Source organism: Vulpes vulpes, chromosome 7, assembly GCF_048418805.1.
Source record: "Vulpes vulpes isolate BD-2025 chromosome 7, VulVul3, whole genome shotgun sequence".
Classification (NCBI taxonomy): Eukaryota; Metazoa; Chordata; class Mammalia; order Carnivora; family Canidae; genus Vulpes; species Vulpes vulpes.
The window spans coordinates 107025982-107044248 of record NC_132786.1 but is presented as its reverse complement, the minus strand read 5'-3'; the positions used below and the strand labels follow the sequence as shown (position 1 = coordinate 107044248).

The 18267-nt window shown below is 44.6% G+C and overlaps 1 pseudogene; it reads left to right on the top strand.

Moving 5' to 3' along the window:
- The first annotated feature begins 2376 nt into the window (after nt 1–2376).
- LOC112915798 (large ribosomal subunit protein uL6 pseudogene) lies at nt 2377–2977 on the top strand (annotated as a pseudogene).
- Nucleotides 2978–18267: the final 15290 nt, after the last annotated feature.

Genomic DNA, 18267 nt, shown 5'->3' with positions numbered 1-18267 from the left:
ACTAGATCCCGGGACCCCAGGATCACGACCGGAGCCAAAGGCAGATGCTCAACCACTGAGCCACCCAAGTGCGCCTCTGCAGATAATTTTAAAGCCAGAATCACTAACTTCCTTCACTTTGTTTCCTTTCTCCTCCAGATTCCAACATCCAAATGTGTAATGCAGAACTAACAAATTGCCGAACCGAGCAGCTATGAAGAAGATAACCAAGGTGCTAAAAAAAAAAAAAAAGAAAAAGAAAAAAAAATTCTCTGAATTAGCAGCAAGTCATTTTCCACCTGTGCTAAATATCTTTTGGGGTCTCTGTGAGACCGAGCCCCTTTCTTGGAGAATTGCTCCTCCCTCCCCCCACCCCATGAAGGACTGCAAACGCAGGTCATGCTTACCTCACATGACCCCATGAGGCTGGCTCACTCCCGATCCACGCTGGACACAAAGCAAGACAGATTCTTGCTCTGGGAGCTGGAACGTCAGACGGACGTTTGGTTGTGCCAGAGCTTGGAGAAGGTAGCGCTCTGGGGCTCGGGGCCACTATCTTCAGCCATGTGTACTGACAGGTGGAAAGCCAGAGGGTGGGGTAGGGTAAGTTTTGCCATCAGAGATGTTGAGAGAAGCAGACCAGAGACATCCACTCCTTGTATAAAGGATGACCTTCCATTTGCTCTGTGGCCAACCCTCAACTCCCAACTGTGTCCTCTCCTCATGCTTCCTCTTAAGCCTCATCCCTCCATTCCCTTTTAATCTAATCAGCCTCTTGGCCAATGCCTGCTACATGGCCATCTTCTCAGTGCCTTGAATTTTTTTTTCTAATATACCCACAGATTATAACATTGTAACTTATCATTTTGTCAGAGACAAGGGAACTAGCGGCTTGTGGTATACTATCTCAGGACCTGTGATAGGGTGATTCTCTCCATCCCAAAGAGACAGCAGTTTCAAGACGTCAAGACACAAAAAGCAGCCAAAGGAGTTTACTGTCCCTTTATTTCCCGTGAAATACAACGCTAAGTGGTGTTCATATTTTACCCACACTGCTTCCTGTCCTCTGCCAAGGGAGGGATTTCATCAAACATCCCAGCTGTTCTGGGGCCTGAGCTGGGGTGGCTAGGTTGGAAGGGAGGAGGACACACAGAAGGGTTTTGCTCACATGCCACAGCTGTGCCTGGGGCTTCTGTGCAGGCAATCAAGCGACCTTCCCTCAGGCAGAAGCCTGCGGAAACGTCCAGGCTGACTCTCCTCATTTGGCACAGTGAAGGGCAAATATCTCTCCATTATCTGTTAGAAAATGAATGAGCAAGCACAATCTCTAGATGAAGGAAAACTTAAAGAGGAAGTCATATATCCTATTCACTGGGTTTAATAATATTCTGCAAAAAAGTTCATGGGTCTGGGTGTAACTAGTTCAAGAACTATGGTCACAGTGTACTAACCTCTTCTGTTCTCCTCTGGAGAAAAAAAAAATCAGAATATAAGGTGTTTGGGTCAACCATAACATAAACCTAGGCATGCCAAGCTCTGTGCAGGGATTTTTACAGGGACCTCATTTAAATGTCACAGTGGTTCTATAGTATGACTCTGTCACTATGAATTTTCTAAGAAGTTAAGTGAGTACCTCAAAGGCCACACAACTGGCAAGTAGGATTCCAATCTGGTGTTAAGTGAAAAACGCGGTACAAAAAAAATAAATTAAATAAAATAAAGATAAAAGGTCACATAGCTGGAGTGTGGCCTTGAATTTACCTTATTCTTAAAGCTATCCTAATTCCATTGTTACTCCAATGCAATGTTTCCCAAACTTGTCTGATAAGACTCCTCAGAGTGAGTGCTTATTATGAAAACTCTGGGCCTGGGTCTGATCCTGCTGCAGACCTAATAAACCAGAATCTTTTACACAAGGGTACGAGAATTCACCCTAGGTGAATCTGACCTGGCAAGTTTTATAAATACTGCTGGTATGCCTTAATTTCTTCTTAACTTAGTAATTCTTGGCAAGATGCATGCAAAAAAAAAAAAAAGTTTTTCTCTTTTTAATAAACTTTTTATTTGGGGATAATTTTAGATACTCATCTAAGTTGCAAAGATAATGCAGAAAGAGCCCATCTACCCTCTCCCATCCATTTCCACTTCACGCGTAGATCTTACAAAACCGTGGTCCTTTTGTCAAAATGAAGAAATGAACACTGACAAGTTGCTATTAACTGTGTTAGAAATCACTTGTCCTGCACATGATGATGAGAAGGAAAAGGAAGGATAGGCCAGCCCATAGTTTCTTTTTCTCTCCTTATTCCTCAGTAAGCTGAAGGCAGATGGTGTTGGTAGAAGGTGCGTGATCACGAAGCAAGTGGAGTTTAGCTCTTTGCGGCATCTATCACAAGAATGAAGACCATTCTCAGCAGTCAGACTGCCAACATTCCAGAAAATGTCATCACTCCGAAGGGACCCACTGTTATTTGAAGAGCCCCAGAGGGACTTCAATCGCATCGATGTAGAATTCAGTCTCCTTGGAAAGAAAAAGAAGAGGCTACTAGCTGACACATGGTGGGAACTAGAAAAGAACTGGCTCTTGTCCACACTATCTGTAGTCATGTGGGGAACATGATCAAGGCTGTTACCCTGGGCTTCCGTTACAAGATGAGGCTGGTATGTGTTCACTTCCCCATCAACATTGTTCTTCAGGAGAACGGTTCTCTTGTTGAAATCCAAAATTTCTTGGGTGAAAAATACATTCTCAGTGTTCAGGTGAGACCAGGTATTACTTGTTCGGTATCTCAAGCCCAGAAAGAGGAGTTAGTTCTTGAAGGAAATGACACTGAACTTGTATCCCAACTCAGTTGCTTTGATTCAGAAAGCCAGGACAGTTAAAAACAAGTATATCAGAAAATTTGGGGGTGGTATCTATGTTTCTGAAAAAGGAATAGTTCAGCAGGCTAATGAAGAAGATGTAATCTGTCCAGCTACAGAAAAAACAAGATGCTAGATGACTTTTCAGACTTATTTGTGATATTTTAAAGATGCAATAAAAGCTGTATTGATTTGGGGTTTTTTCTTAAACCAATAATAATTTTTAAAAAAAGAAGAAGCAGCAAGTTGAGTTTATTTCCCGCAGGATTTAGACCGTTCTGGTAAGAACAAAATACATATGCATGTATGAGCTATGAAATGCAAATTGTATAATTTTGGTGATTTCATGGATGAGTTAAATGCACTTCTATTTGCCTTTAAAATTGGCATTGCAAAATTCCTACTAACAGTTTATTTATTTTTTTACACTTTCAGATTCAGATTTTATTTTATTTTATTTTTTAATAATAAATTTATTTTTATTGGTGTTCAATTTGCCAACATACAGAATAACACCCAGTGCTCATCCCGTCAAGTGCCCCCCTCAGTGCCTGTCACCCATTCACCCCCACCCCCTGCCCTCCTCCCCTTCCACCACCCCTAGTTCGTTTCCCAGAGTTAGGAGTCTTTATGTTCTGTCTCCCTTTCTGATATTTCCCACACATTTCTTCTCCCTTCCCTTATATTCCCTTTCACTATTATTTATATTCCCCAAATGAATGAGAACACATAATGTTTGTCCTTCTCCGATGGACTTACTTCACTCAGCCTACTAACAGTTTAAAATTTTGTTTTCTTTACTTGGCATGGCATTAAATAGCAAATAAAAAATATCATAACTAGTTCAGATAGAGACTGGAGCAGAAGGAAAAAACTCTATTTTAGTTTCACATTGCACTTTTCCCCTATTTTTTGAACCAGGGGCTCCACATTTTCCTTTTGCACTAGGTCCCACAAATTATGTAGTCAGTCCAGCTGATCCCTAGTCTAGAGCAATTGTCTTGACTTAATGAAACCTCTGATGGTGGTGATCGTGGCACACAGACAAATAAGTGGAAGGATGTGTCAGGGGAAGGGGACTTTCTGCCTTCCTAGGCAATTACAGCAATGGAGGGAGCTTGTTCTCTTGCATTAACCAACCCAGATGGCTATAGGCACCTCAGGATGATTCCTGATATTTTTGCACTGCGAGATACGGCCTGGGGCAGTGGAATTCCTGTTGGACATTCCCAGTGGCCATGTGTTTTTTGATGCAGAAAGTGTAATGGCAAATGCCACACCAAGACACTTGACCTGCCCCAGGCATGTGGCTTTTGCATATACCACTCTATATTGTACTGCTTAATTATTTCTGTGCTCCAGTGGGCAGTTTTCCTTTTTTAGTTTGAGTATTAAATCAAAGGGGTATCCCTCTGCATCTCCAAAACCTGCTAACTCATTAAACACAGAATGGGGTATTTCTGTGAAAAGACAGCACAGTGGGTTTGGGAAGGCAACTTTAATTTATATCTGAAAACAAATTAACCTAATGGAGCAGAACAAATACAAACGGCTGTACAACCAACCTGCACCAGGAAACAAAACATGGCTCTTCGGCTAATTATAGGACACAATGGCACTCTCTTCCATTCTGAAGTTTGTTTTTTTTTTTTTTTTAAAGAAATTTTGATTCTGAAGTTTTTAATGCAAGGTGCCTTTTAGGACAATGTGTCTCTTTTGAAATAAGAAAGATTTCCAGCTGGTGGTGTGAGGCCTGACTTTCTCCGTGGAGCAGGGCCATTGCTGCTGGGACACATGGACAGAGATGCCAGCCACAAGAATGAGGAGCAACCCTTCATGTGCCAAGGTGGCAACTACTGGCAGCCCTGGGCGTGGGCTTGTCCTTCTTGTTCTGGTCACACCTGAGTCACCCAGTGATAAGACATGTGATCAGACATCGAGCTTACTTAGTAGGTGGTCCACTCAAACATCTGCCCAGAGCCCTTCTATCTGTAGAAATCAGAAGGGGGTGCGATGGGCGGTGGGTCCTCTCCCACCTCCTCCCCAGCCAGCCTCCCTAGGCAGTGTCTCACAATCTCCAACCTCCAGTTCTTCTCTATACCTCTTGTTCTCATACTCCATTTTCATTTGTCTTCTTCACTGTCTTCTCCTTCCTCTGTACCAGTGCGATTTCTGCCAAGGTGAGGACTTTCTCTGTCTTGGTCATTGCCATTTCCTGGTCCCTTACACGTTGCCCAGTACACACTGGGTGCTGGGTAATTATTTGTTGAATGAATTGTCAAGCAGAACTGTCAAGCCTACTTCTCCATATGCCACATCCCCAATCCCCTGTACCCCACCCTATGCTCCAGCCGCCTAAAGATCTGTGGAGATCTGCAGCACACATCCACAAATTATCATGTGCGATTCCTCCCTCTTGCAATAGCATCTCCCCTTTTTACCTGTACTCAGCTCTTCTTTTTCCTTCTGCCTCCCACTGGGGCCTCAACAACTCCATAATGCCTTCCCATGGTGCACACTTATTGCTGAACCATGCTGAATGAATGGAGCTTTCTTAGTTCGCATCCTCCCCGAGAAACACTAAGCAACTCCAGGACCGGAAGGTGCCATCTGTGTCTTTTTTTTTTTCCCTTGCACTGGTGCTTTAGATGTTCGACATGAATACACAAACGACATGTCCATAGACATGTGGCAAGGATCAGGCTAGTGGCCAGATATCCTGGTCTTCCATCCGTGGTACTTCATTTGTCATTCCCATCAGAGAATGCCTTTGAGAAGACATTCTCCAAAACTTCCCCCAAACCCAGTGTGGTTTCTGCACTTCCACACACTTCAGCTTACTGATGCCCCTTCTTTCTTCCCCAAACAAATTCTTTCCTTAATTTATCACTGTCCTAATTTCGTATATTAATTGCAATGTCATCTGCTTGATTAATTCTCAAAAAGTGTTAGAGCACAGAGAGATTTGGGGCATGAAGATTTTGTTGGAATTTATAGATGTTTGGAAGTTACTTAAACCAAAGGAATACATCCTGGGCACATTTGGAAGTCTTTTGGTGTCTGTTCCATGAATACATTTTCCTTTTCATGAAAAATTTCAAACACACATAAAAGTAGACGGACCAGTACAATAGTAGGAATAATACAAGCCTCATAGATTCATCACTCAGATCAACAATTATCAATGATTTGCAACATTTCCTTTTCCCTTTTTATTCTTTGTTGAATTATTTGAAAGCATATTCCAGACAGCATATCATTTTATCCTGCTTCAAAATGCCTCCTTTTTTTTTTTAACATAACCACCCCTAACAAATTAACAATAATTCCTTAGAAATGTAATAAAATGTTCACGGAGGTATTTGGAGGGAGGGGGTCTAGCTTCTCCCTACTCTCTAACTATAACAGAACAGAAGTCATCCCTACTAGAGAAGGGTATGTGCATCCATCTTACCTTCTTACAAATTTTAGATCGAAGTGTGAAATGTCTCATACTTTTTGTCCTGGATGAGTGTGGCTACATTAGAACTATCCTAATCGTCTAGAATTTTCTCCTCTAAGGGTCTCAATAGATGCTGGCTTTGGAGAGCTGCGTCCTCTCTGTGGCCCATCTGCAGGCCATGCTTACACCGTCCAGGCCCTCTGAGGGCTGGCACTTGTGCTCACCATCTGTGGGAAGTTTCTATACCATGGCTAAGGTCACCCTTAGATGATCAGGTGTTTCCATTTTCTGCCTTCCTGGTTGGACCTGACGTTTCATAAGCATAGTGACGAGATAACAATAAGGAGAAAGTATTCAGATTCTTTTTTTTTTTAATTTTTATTTATTTATGATAGTCACAGAGAGAAAGAGAGGCAGAGACATAGGCAGAGGGAGAAGCAGGCTCCATGCACCGGGAGCCCGATGTGGGATTCGATCCTGGGTCTCCAGGATTGCGCCCTGGGCCAAAGGCAGGCGCCAAACCGCTGCGCCATCCAGGGATCCCAGTATTCAGATTCTTAAGTGAATTTTACTCCAGTTTAAACTTTCAGAATCCCCATGTCCCCTACAGCATCCACAGGCCCGAGGAGAGGGAACTAAAGAGACCTCAGGACGTGAACCACCTGGCAGAGCCTTTCTTTCCTCACAAGGAAGCACTTGACTGAGGTCATGGGCCCCCCCAGATGATCCTCTTGCTGCTCCCAAGCGCCAGCACTCCTGGTGCCCATCGCTGCTCGCACACTCCCGGATTTGGCAGGACCCAGTTCCTCCTCCTCCCACCCGCCTTCCTCCCACCCACCCCTCAAGCTCATTTCCCTTCCTTCTAGAGCACAGCTTGTTTTCTCTCGTTGCTAAGCAGCCTGGGGCACCCTGGCAGTGCTGGCTGCTGCCTGTCCACTCCCGCCCTCTTCTGATTATTCAGGTTAACCCCATGTGGCTGGCCCTAGATGAAAAGCCTGGGGCGGTGTGACAGTCCCAAGAATCACATCAGGGAGTCGGTAACAATCTACACTTTGCATTTCCTAGCACAAGGTCCTTTCTGGGGGCAAGGAAGTGTCATGGCCCAGGGCTCTGGACCACACACCCCCGACTTTGTTTTTGTTTTGTTTTTAAGATTTTATCTATTTATTCATGAGACACAGAGAGAGAGGCAGAGACACAGAGAGAGGCAGAGACACAGGCAGAGGGAGAAGCAGGCTCCATGCAGGGAGCTCGATGTGGGACTCGATCCCGGGTCTCCAGGATCAGGACCTGGGCTGAAGGCAGCGCTAAACCGCTGAGCCCCCAGGCTGCCCACACCCCCGACTTTGAGTTCTGGTTCCACCACTTAGTAATGGAATGACTTCATAGGCAAGCTACGTGCTCTTTCCAGCTAAATCTTGGTTTTCCCACCTGTGAAAGGGAATGATACCATAACGGTTTCTGCATTCGCTGGCTCTGAAGTTTGAATTCCTCAGTGTGTCGAGTGCTCGGTATAGGGCCTACTATGTAGTGAGAGCTCAGGATACCTTAGCCGATACTGGTGCTACTTGCACAGCAGTGCCGTGTCCATCATCTGCTTTCACCACAGTATTAGTTACCTAGTAGAGGTAACCATTAATACTTCTTTTTTGGGTGTGGAAAACGCAGGCCCAGAGAGGTAAAGCAACTTGCTCAAAGGCAAACAGCAAAACCAGCGTTGGAGTTAGATTTGTTGTGAGCTTTCCCTCCTTTGTCACTGGGCCACACACGTGGGGCCTAGTCTTTCTTTTTTTCTTTTAAAGATTTCATTTATTTATTTGAGAGGAGAGAGAGCATGAGTGGGATGGGAAGGGGCAGAGGGAGGAGCAGGCTCCCCGCTGAGCAGGGAGCTGGCGCCCCCAGACACGTCTAAGTCTTAAGATTGATCTCACCCAGATCTTTCTTCGGGAAAAGGAATTTACTTGGAAGCAATCAACCCCATGGGTTTTGTTTCCCACTTTGAAACAGTATATTTGATCAATACATTAAATCATCCCCAAGATGAAAATATGCGTGCACCCCTTTCCATGTCTGGTATAATGAGAATGAATGAATAATTTGGACTTTAGGCCAAATCAGAGCACGAGGACAGGAAAGGAAAACTTAGCCTTGAAGTACATGGTGTTGAATCCACCTGCCATCCATGGAAGCACCAGGGCTTCGGGAACAGGCTTCATAAAAGAAAAGGAAGGAAGAGTACATCACACTTGTGTTGTCAGACTAATGTTAAGTCTTTTCTCTCAGCCCCTAATGATCCTAAGGCTACCTCCACTTGTTAGAATGAGCTAATCCATGGAGGTTCCAAGGGGACAGAGGCTCAGATTTGATGCCTGAAACTCCTACTTCCATTAGCTGTGTTTTGTAGCCCTAGGCTGCACTTGACCCCGGCCTGGTCCTGGTCTCTCAGGGGACCTAGTGAGGGCAGCCGCGCCATGCCTTTCAACTCTTTTGGAGGATCAGCTTCAAGACTCTGCAACACTAAGTGGCATTTGAGTACCACCTTCACAATTTCTATTATATCCTGGACCATCATGTCAATATTTTCTTTAAATGTACTCCTTTTATAATTAAAAACAATTTTAAATCCTTGTATTTGTCAGGATAGGATGGACTTTGTTGCATTAATAAACCCTAATGTCTTAATGGCTTAACACAGCAAAGGTTTACTTTTTATTTATGTGAAATCCAATGTGAGTCCGATGACTTTCCAGGGCAGCTTTTCTTGGAGATGATTCTTAGATGATGGCCCTTACATCCAGGGTCCCTCTGTCTTATAATGCCACCACCTCCAGGTGTGGTGGGGAAATTCGGGACATGCTACCCTACGATGTGCTGCTTTGGCATGTTGATTATTTTGAGTTGAAGGCACTTGATAAACAGCCAAGGCAGAGAGGAAAGAGGTTTATTCTGAATTCTCCTTATTTGCCTAAATACAGAGGTTCCAAAAGGACCCAACTGTCCTAACCATCCTTCCTGAGAGTTCCATCAACCAGGGAGGATTGAGCCTAATCACAGAGGAGGAACCTGGGTGCCAACACCACACCCAGACAAACTAGGTCATGAACGATCACACCTCCCATCTGTTCTTCTAAGGGTCCATTCATCTTTCCTAAGAATCATTTACTCTCTCCTGAGTTGCCCTTTACCCACTTCCCCTGTGTAGATGGCATATAAGTTCTCAGATCCCACTGGATTTGGGGGTATTTGTGCTTTTTCTTGCGATGCTGCAAGCACATGATATTTAAAATCAATATATGTGCATAGGTTTTCTTCTGTTAATCTGCTTGTTGTCAGCTTACTTCAGAGACGCGGCTATTGAAGGCTCTCCTCCCCTGCTGTGGCATCTGGGTCCACTGAGGCAGGAGAGAGAGGCGAGAGGGGCTGCACACAGGCTCGAGAGTGTTTCAGCCCAGAAAGTGCCATAGGTTCTTTCCACTCCCATTTTGCTGGCGAAGAGCAAGGGGCATGGCCATGGAGCGGGCATGTGAGGTATTCGCTGAGCCCGAGGTCCCCATCCTGAGGACGAGAATGGAAAGCTACTGTTATCGCTTGCTGGGAATAAGATAGGGTCATAAATAGATGTAATGAGAACAATGTGTTAAATTCTAGGTAGATATTTTTGTCTGCTAAACATTCTGATTCTTAGATTTAGTTTCTTGTCCAAGAGATGTTGGGGCGAGGGGGGCGCAGGAGAGAGAGAGATACAGGAGTTGAAGATCTATTAGCACCACATGGAGACCCCTCTCTCTAAAGGAATTGGAAAGATGGGAGGCTCATTGAAGCAGGAATAACTTTCTCATTATTTGAGTCAATGTTTTGTTTAATACCTAGTGAGGGCAATGCCCACACCTATCTAAAATCATCTCTCCACCTAAAACCTTGTGAGGGCCAGCAGGCATCCGTCCACGCTGCCCTCGTGGGCCTGAGTCAACACCACTCTCCAAGGCAGCAACAAATATTTATGAGATTTGCGGTGTGCCTGGTGCCGAGCTCCTGCCCAGAGCACAGAGATGATGATGACTGCCCCTACCCATAAGATTTCAGAGAATGGAGAGACAGAGAAATAAACCAACAGTCATAATACCATGTGCAAAATGCATCTGGGAACGGTGAGGTGTTATCGGAGTGACCCTTGAAGGACAGCTGAGTTTTCAAGAAAAATTCTCTAACATCCTGGTTGTTTTTATGTTCACTGCTTGATTTTGCTTCCTTTAAATTTTTCTTTTGGTAATATTAATGGTATTCTATTTAAGATAAAAACCCACTGGTAAAAGGAAAAAAAAAAAAAACACCCAGCTAATGTTTTTTAAGTACTTTGAATTTAGTGCCTCTTGAGACATGAAACATTCTCAAGGGGCTATATGATAAGAAATATAATGCCGGTTCAGGATGTGGGGAAGCCAGATTGCAAGTTGTGGAGAAGGTCAGAAACGATGTCAGATCAATACAGCAGTTACTGATTGAACTCACTAAATGGAGGGGAAAGGCAGCAAGCTGCGTGTGTAGCCCAGCTTCTGTACCGTGCAGCACTGACAGCCTTGGTGTGCAAGGCTCATAAAATCAGGGAGTCTGACCACATATGCATTTCTGCTCTCTGAATGTTCCTAGATGCAAAGGAAGCTCTCCCGTCAAGCTTACCCCCAGAGAACGGATGGCCTTGGAGTGCTTGGGCTCTATGTTTAGCTTCAGCCATTCCTTCATTTATTATTCTAGTGCATTTGGGTTCATTTTTAGGTGTTGGGGAAATAGTATTAAGCTTATCACTGCTGTTTCCATTTATTTGTATCTCCTGGAGTGCTTACTATGTGCCAGGCACCGCTCCAGCTGCTTTCGTAATAGTGATTAACTTAATCCTGATGAAATGAGTACTGTTATCATGCCCATTTTAGAGATGGGAAGACTGAGGACAGGGAGGTTGAATGACTTCTTCAGTGTTAGCTATCTAGAAAGGGACAGACAGAGGTTCAGTATCAGGCAGTCTGGGTCAAGATTTTGCAATCACTCCCTTGCACTGTCTCTAGGCAAAGTAGTTGAAAGTGTCAGTAAGAAGACGAGGAATGGAATAATGACTCCCGCAAAACAAGTGTTTTTTAAAAAATTAAAAAGCATGAGAGAATGACAGATGTTGTACATGCCCTTGAGTGAAGCCTTCTCAGAGAAGAAACACAGTGTGAGAGAGAAAAGGGGAAATGCCTCATACCATTACGGACCTATCAGGCTTTAAGTGCATTAGCTCATTTGCAGGACCCAGCACCCTGAGGAGGTAGGGCATTACCATCCCCAAGCTAAGTAACATGTTCAGGGTCACCCAGCTGGTAAGTGGTGGAAATAAGACCCCAAACTCAGGTGCCTAGAGGCAGAGCTGATGCTCCACACCACTGCCTGGCGCCCTGCAAGGGCAGGGCTAGGATCCACACCTCTCTGTTAGGAGAGGACCCAGGGGTCTGGTGAGGGGGCCGCTGGTGACTCCTTTGCCAGGGACAAAGAGGGTGTTCTAAGTTGAGGTGTCCTGGGGCCACTGCCTTGCAGAAAATGGGTCTCCCAGGACTAGCAGGCGTCTGAAAGAGGGATGTAACTGCCTTAGCCTAGTTCAATCAGACTGACAGGTCTAGTTAGGGCAAAAACACCTGGTGCATAAGGGGTGCAGATCAACAAGAACAGTGTCTGCTTTTTTTTTTTAAGATTTTATTCATTTATTCATGAGAGAGAGAGAGAGACAGAGACAGAGAGACAGAGAGAGAGGCAGGGACACAGGCAGAGGGAGGAGCAGGCTGCCTGCAAGGAGCCTGATGTGGGACTCAATACAGGACTCCAGGATCATGCCCCGGGCCTTAGGCAGGCGCCAAACCGCTGAGCCACCCAGGGATCCTCGGACAGTGTCTAGTTTTAAGTGCTGCAGGACTAGATGACACCCTTGTTTGGTGGAAGTCATCTGCAACCTGCAGTCACTCTGGACCAGGGTCTCTCACCCTGAATTTTTCTTCCACTTTGCCTAAAAAAAAAAGAAGAAGAAAAAAAAAAGGTGGATTCACATGCATAGTATTTTGTCATAGTAATTTGTCAATATTTTGGGGAGCGTATGGCCACGGTGAAGAGGGCGTGGAGAGCATACTCCGCACACTTCCTTACAATACCTCGATTTTCCCTGGTCTCTAACCGAAGGGTGAGCAAGTTCTTGTCTTGCACCATAGTGCCCCCGAGCGGTCTCCTGGTTTTGCAGCACGCGGCAGAAAGGCGCTAATCAAACCGCTTTCTCAGACTGGAAACCCAGCGGGGGACTCCACCAGGAGCTGGGCGGGGTCCGCAGAACGACTGCGGCTTCTGGCTTAGCGGAATCCTGAGCCTGGGGCGGCCCCCCCACCCCCCGCCCTCAGCCGCACCCCTCTCCTCCCCGAGCCCCACCCGTCATCCTGCAGCCCCATTCTTGCACATCCCAGCACCAGCACCCAGTGACCCCTTGCTCCTTCCTGCCAGCAGACTGGGCCTCTTCTTTGCAGGAAAGAATTCAAAGCTGTTTTCATTTTAAATAGAAGGAGCATCCTGTCCCTAGAAACAGCCGACAAGAAGCGTTTTATGAATGCCCAGAAGAGAGCTGCCACACGAAAAATAGAAACGATTCAGCTGGAAAAAAAAAAAAAATATGTGGATGATTTGTTGTTGCTGTTTCTGAGCTGGACCTCAAAAACTTCCCCTGGAATGTCCTTCCTCCCAAGTGGACGGTGCTACTGTGCAAGAGCCTGTCTGTTCTCCTCACCCAGCTCCAGACCACTTAGTTAACCTGATGCGACAGGCGTAGCCCTGCAAATGCACGGATTTGTCATCTTAAGAGCTTTGGTAAGCCCAGGGAAGTCTCAGAGAACTAGAGACCACTCTAATGGCCTTCTTCTGTCAATAGGTGACATTGTGCCATTAGTAATCCTATAAAGCTTTTCTTTTTCTTTTTTTAAGATTTTATTTATTCATGAGACACACACACACACAGAGGCAGAGAGGGAGATGCAGGCTCCATGCAGGGAGCCGGATGTGGGACTCGATCCTGGGACCCAGAGATCACTCCCTGAGCCCAAGGCAGATGCTCAGCCACCCAGGCGTCACCCTATAAAGCTTTTTAAAAAGGCAGAAACCCAGGAGAATGGAGACCAAGGAAGCTACTCTGCAGATTTTGAAACCTGGTTCTTCAAGAAGGACATTTTTAAAAAGTAACTGTACATGTGGGCTTCAATGATATGTTTAACTATCTCAGAATATAGCACTCAAAACATCACCTCATCCAAATCTGGATGGTGAATTCATGATTGGTATTTACTTTTTTTTTTGCAAAGGGCGTTTTCTATTTTCAGAAAGTAAAATTTTATTGAAGGCCTCGGGAGCTAGATTTTTTTTTTTTTTTTTGGCAGCTAAGTCAAACAAATACCAAAAAGTTTCATACTAAACTAGAGTTATTGAAGTAGTTCTGATTTTAGACCTAAAGCACACAAATAGCAAAGAGCCTGTAAGGTCAGATACTGTGAACTGGACATTTGCAGAAGCCTTTGCGATGGGCAGCAGCTGGGTTTCCTTAAGATTTATAAGCTTAATAGAATAAATATGCCCTTGTTTCTTTCTGCTTCATATGAGCATGCACCAGAGAAAGAAACCCCACTGCTCCCTTTACTTTGCCCCACATTTAAAAAAATTTCTCCTTCTCTATTCTTGCCTCACAGTGTGAATGGCTTAATCAACAGCTTGTGCTTCAAAACAATAAAATGTGCATAGATGTTTTATAAAAAAGGAATGGACATGATAGAAACCTCCCATTTGTTTATGCTTCTGAAGCTTATTTGACCTTCTTCTTGTCACTTTATTTGGTTTGACTCTGAGACCCCAAGTTAACAGTAGTCTGAGCCCCAACACTCTGGTGATAGATACTACCTAAAAGGTGATATCTATGGAGGTAGACATAAACTTGTCAGTATGATCAAGGTGGGAATTTGTGGAGGTGATCAAGACAGATGGTGAAGTCAGGGAGTCTGGCTGTCAAATTACTCATCCTCAGATCCAAGGATCTCTACTGCTCTTACAGCTCCATCAACATGGTCCTCAAGATAAGTGGAGAGAGCTGCTGTGTGACAAAGGTGCCAGGTGGCTGCTACAAACTTCCATAACAAGCAGTTGGATTGTTAAGGAGTTTTAAACCCTCCGACTGGAGGATTGGGATGAGGCAAAATAATACATGATTGATCATCAGTGGTTAATATAACAAGATGCTTCTTATTGGGATGACTGGGTGGCTCAGTGGTTGAGCATCTGCCTTTGTCTCAGGTTGTGATCCTGGGGTCCTGAGCTTGAGTCCCATATCGGATTCCCCACGGGGAGCCTGCTTCTCCCTCTGCCTATGTCTCTGCCTCTCTCTGTGTGTCTTTCATGAATGGATAAATAAAATATTTTTTAAAAAAATATAAGTTTTGTTAGCAAAATGTAAAAAAACCAGAGGAGCTAAGTCTAAATCCTGTCTCTAGCCAGGCAGTGCCTGTGGCAATGTGACCCTTTTGGCTTATTATTGGATATCCTATTGAAGTCACCCTGGTGTGCTGGAAATCTCATAAGAGAAGAAGAGACCCAGTGTATTTAAAAGGTTGCTTCTTTTAAAGAGATGCTCCCACCACTGCTGACTCTCTCTCCATGGATTAAACCAATTACTAACTCTACGTATAATCCTGTCTATTCCCCACCCCCCCACCTCCCACCTTCCCTCCATTCCTTTTATCTTTCCTTCTCTCTCCTTTTCCAGGACGACTTTGTTTCAGGACTATGCCAAGGACACAGCCTAAAGACATATGAGAAATGGTTTCAGCCTTTCAGGAGAGGAGAGGCCAAACGTTTGACAACAAAGGCACAGGTAGGGGCAGGTCCTGACTGCAAAGCCTGAAGCATTTCCATTTGGGATACTCTCTTTATAAAAAGCCGTATGATTATAAATACAAAATCAGGCATGCAAAGTGAATATTTACTGAGAATGAGAAAACAACTCACGACAGATTACTGGAAACTTCAAGGTATAGGTCATTGCTCCCGAAGCTCTCTTTAGGCCATGCACCAAAATGCTTAATGTGAGAAGGGCTTTGTGATCTCAACATGCCTTGCTCTGTTGCCCTCTCCAGGAGTGACTCGGGGACTTCTAGACCTCACAGGGGCCTGTGCTAGAGAAGCCTTAGGCTTCCTTCACCTCTTTGAAGGCCACATCTAGTCTCAGGTGCCATTCCCTGCTCAGAGTGGTCAGCAGCTGAAAGCAGCCCTGGCTGTGCAGGCGGGCCCTGCTCAGCATTAGACAGCGTGCGTCCTGGCAGGATGCTGGGAGGCAGCTCATGGTCAAGAAGAGCAGTTTGGGTGTGCTGGGCAAGACGGGTGCGAGGTCTTGTCTGTGAGTTTCACTTCCTGGAACGTCTTTCTTCATGTCTGTAAAACAAGGGTAATCAGAGAAGATGAAGTATGTGAAGCACCCGGCCAAGGGCCTGGCATAGAGCAAACACGCAGTGAGCCTTTGCCTAGTGGAGGAATTTATTTTAGAGTTTGATCTTGAAAGTTATTTCTGCATCTCTCTGAATCTGCCTCCCCCCCCACCTCCCTTCGCTGTTGACTACAGGAGACGTTGGCCATCAGTGAAAAATCCATTCCCTAGTTAATGTTCTCCGGCTTGCCTTTTATACTGTCTGTCGGATCCAATCCATCACGTATGTAATCATATTATACGTTGGCTTCTCTATGAATAAGAAATCAGGGGATGGTGTTTTGTTTTCTGCAGTCCCCTATCATGGGAGACTGGCTACAGGATGCAGGCTCTAGCCCCATGGCTGACGGGAGGGTACTGGTAATAAATCATCTCATATTTCTGGGATGGAAGACGGGCTCCTTGGGGATTCTCTGACTGTGGAGGCTGTAGTCTCTCCATGATCAGCACTGTGGAGGCCAGTCTGCGCTGGCCCATGGGGAATGGATTTCAACCTTAGGGTCCAGCCCTATTCTCCTGGGTGGGGAGCAGTCCTGGGTCAGAGTGCCAGAGTGGCTTCAGTGAAGTGCCTGTAGGGTTTACACTTTCTCCTAGGCATCAGGTGGGGGGTCAGGACCGCCAAATATCCTCAGTGCTGCATATCCTCAGTGCTGCTTCTGCAGTCTGTGGGAGCTGGGAACCCCCACTTCTTAACATGTCAGCTTCCGTAGCTGTGAAATGGGGGATCAGAGCTCCCTCCCCTGCTTCACCGGATCATGTGGAGAACAAATGGAATAAGGAAAGTGGAAACACCTTGTACATTCAGAGAGCGCTATAGAATATTACTATTAAAGTCTTAGTTCATACTGTGAAACTTAATGCATAATTTCACAAACAACCCACATTTCAGCAACGGCTTCCTCATGCATTTTGGTGCTGCTTTATTGTGTAGAGAGGTTATGAAAACTAATTCTAAATGCTAAACTCTACTGGATTCTCACATTCAAATTAGAGTTCTGTCTTTCAAATACAGGGAAGGAGGGACGCCCGGGTGGCCCAGCGGTTGAGCATCTGCCTTCAGCTCAGGTCATGATCCCGGGGTCCTGGGATCCAGGCCCACCTCGGGCTCCCTGCAAGGAGCCTGCTTCTCCCTCCTTGTCTCTGCTTCTCTCTATGTCTTTCATGAATAAATAAATAAATAAATAAAATCTTTTTTAAAAACCCAGCAAATACAGGGAAGGAGATTCATATATTCATAATCTTGTTTTCAGCTGGGTCATCTCCAGCAGGTGGCTAAAGAATTTCTCAAATCAGTGAAATAGTGCCACCGTGTGGTCTAATGGGATAATGCCCTTCACTACTCTGGTCTTTGAATTTTTAATTCCGAACCTTCGTAAATAAATATCAGAAAGTCTATTTCCTGTTTAAATGACAACATATTTTATATATTTACCTGTAAGATCCATGGGACTAATGGCAATTTAAGGAAATTCAGTACAACCTCCTGATTGCACAACCAGCTGCATTTGTGAACTACTTGGTAGAGAAAGTTATGCGTTTGTTCTTGGCATGAACATGCTTGAATAATGTTTCTGAGTGATCGCAAGCCTCATGTCAGTCAGCATTCTGCCTTTGGGATGGTGGTAACTAGGAAAATATGCCTTTTCCAGGATACCTCCCCCAATTCCCTGTTTAACAAAGATGCACGATATATATATATATATATATATATATATATATATATATATTTCACAAAATTATTTTAACTGGGGGGAGGGGTCTATAAAGTAATACCTATTTAACAAAAAAAAAGAATAAAAAAATTTTAAATGTGCTTTGCAAGATGCACCATCTGTACTTGAATTACACAATTTAGGCTGAATCACTTTTGGAAATGGTGTGATGCCCTACACTGAATAGTAAATGAAAAACCCGAGCAAGGATATATTTGTTACGGAGAATATCACAGCCAGGACTGGCTATTTTTTTCAGTAGGATATGAATGGCAATAACAATAACTAGCTTACTGTTTATTTCGCAAGGCATTGTGTAAAGCACTTAACCTGCCTTGCTAAGTTCAGTCATTTGGGAGGGGTTCAGTCATGGCCCTTTAGAAAATTTTAATGAGATTTAAAAAGAAAAAAAACCCACCTAATCAATGTAGGCAGAAACAGAGCTTCAAGCTAAAAGCTAAGCATTTGCCTGTATACACAGTAGTGTTCAGGTTGCCTACGGTCCGGGGTGTTGATACGCTTGATGGATGATGCCCTCTGGTGGCCATTAGGGGAATTTATACATTTGGCCCTAAAATTTAATGCAGTAATGAACCCAAAACAAGAGTGAGGATGTGCCTTTTGGTGAGTGCAGAGTCCTGTCCAGGGAAACTGAAGCCACCGGTATGTGATCAGTGAAGTACTACCAATCTTCATTCTTATTAAATTCCTGCCTTAGGTGAAAGAAATAATAAGTGCATTCAGAT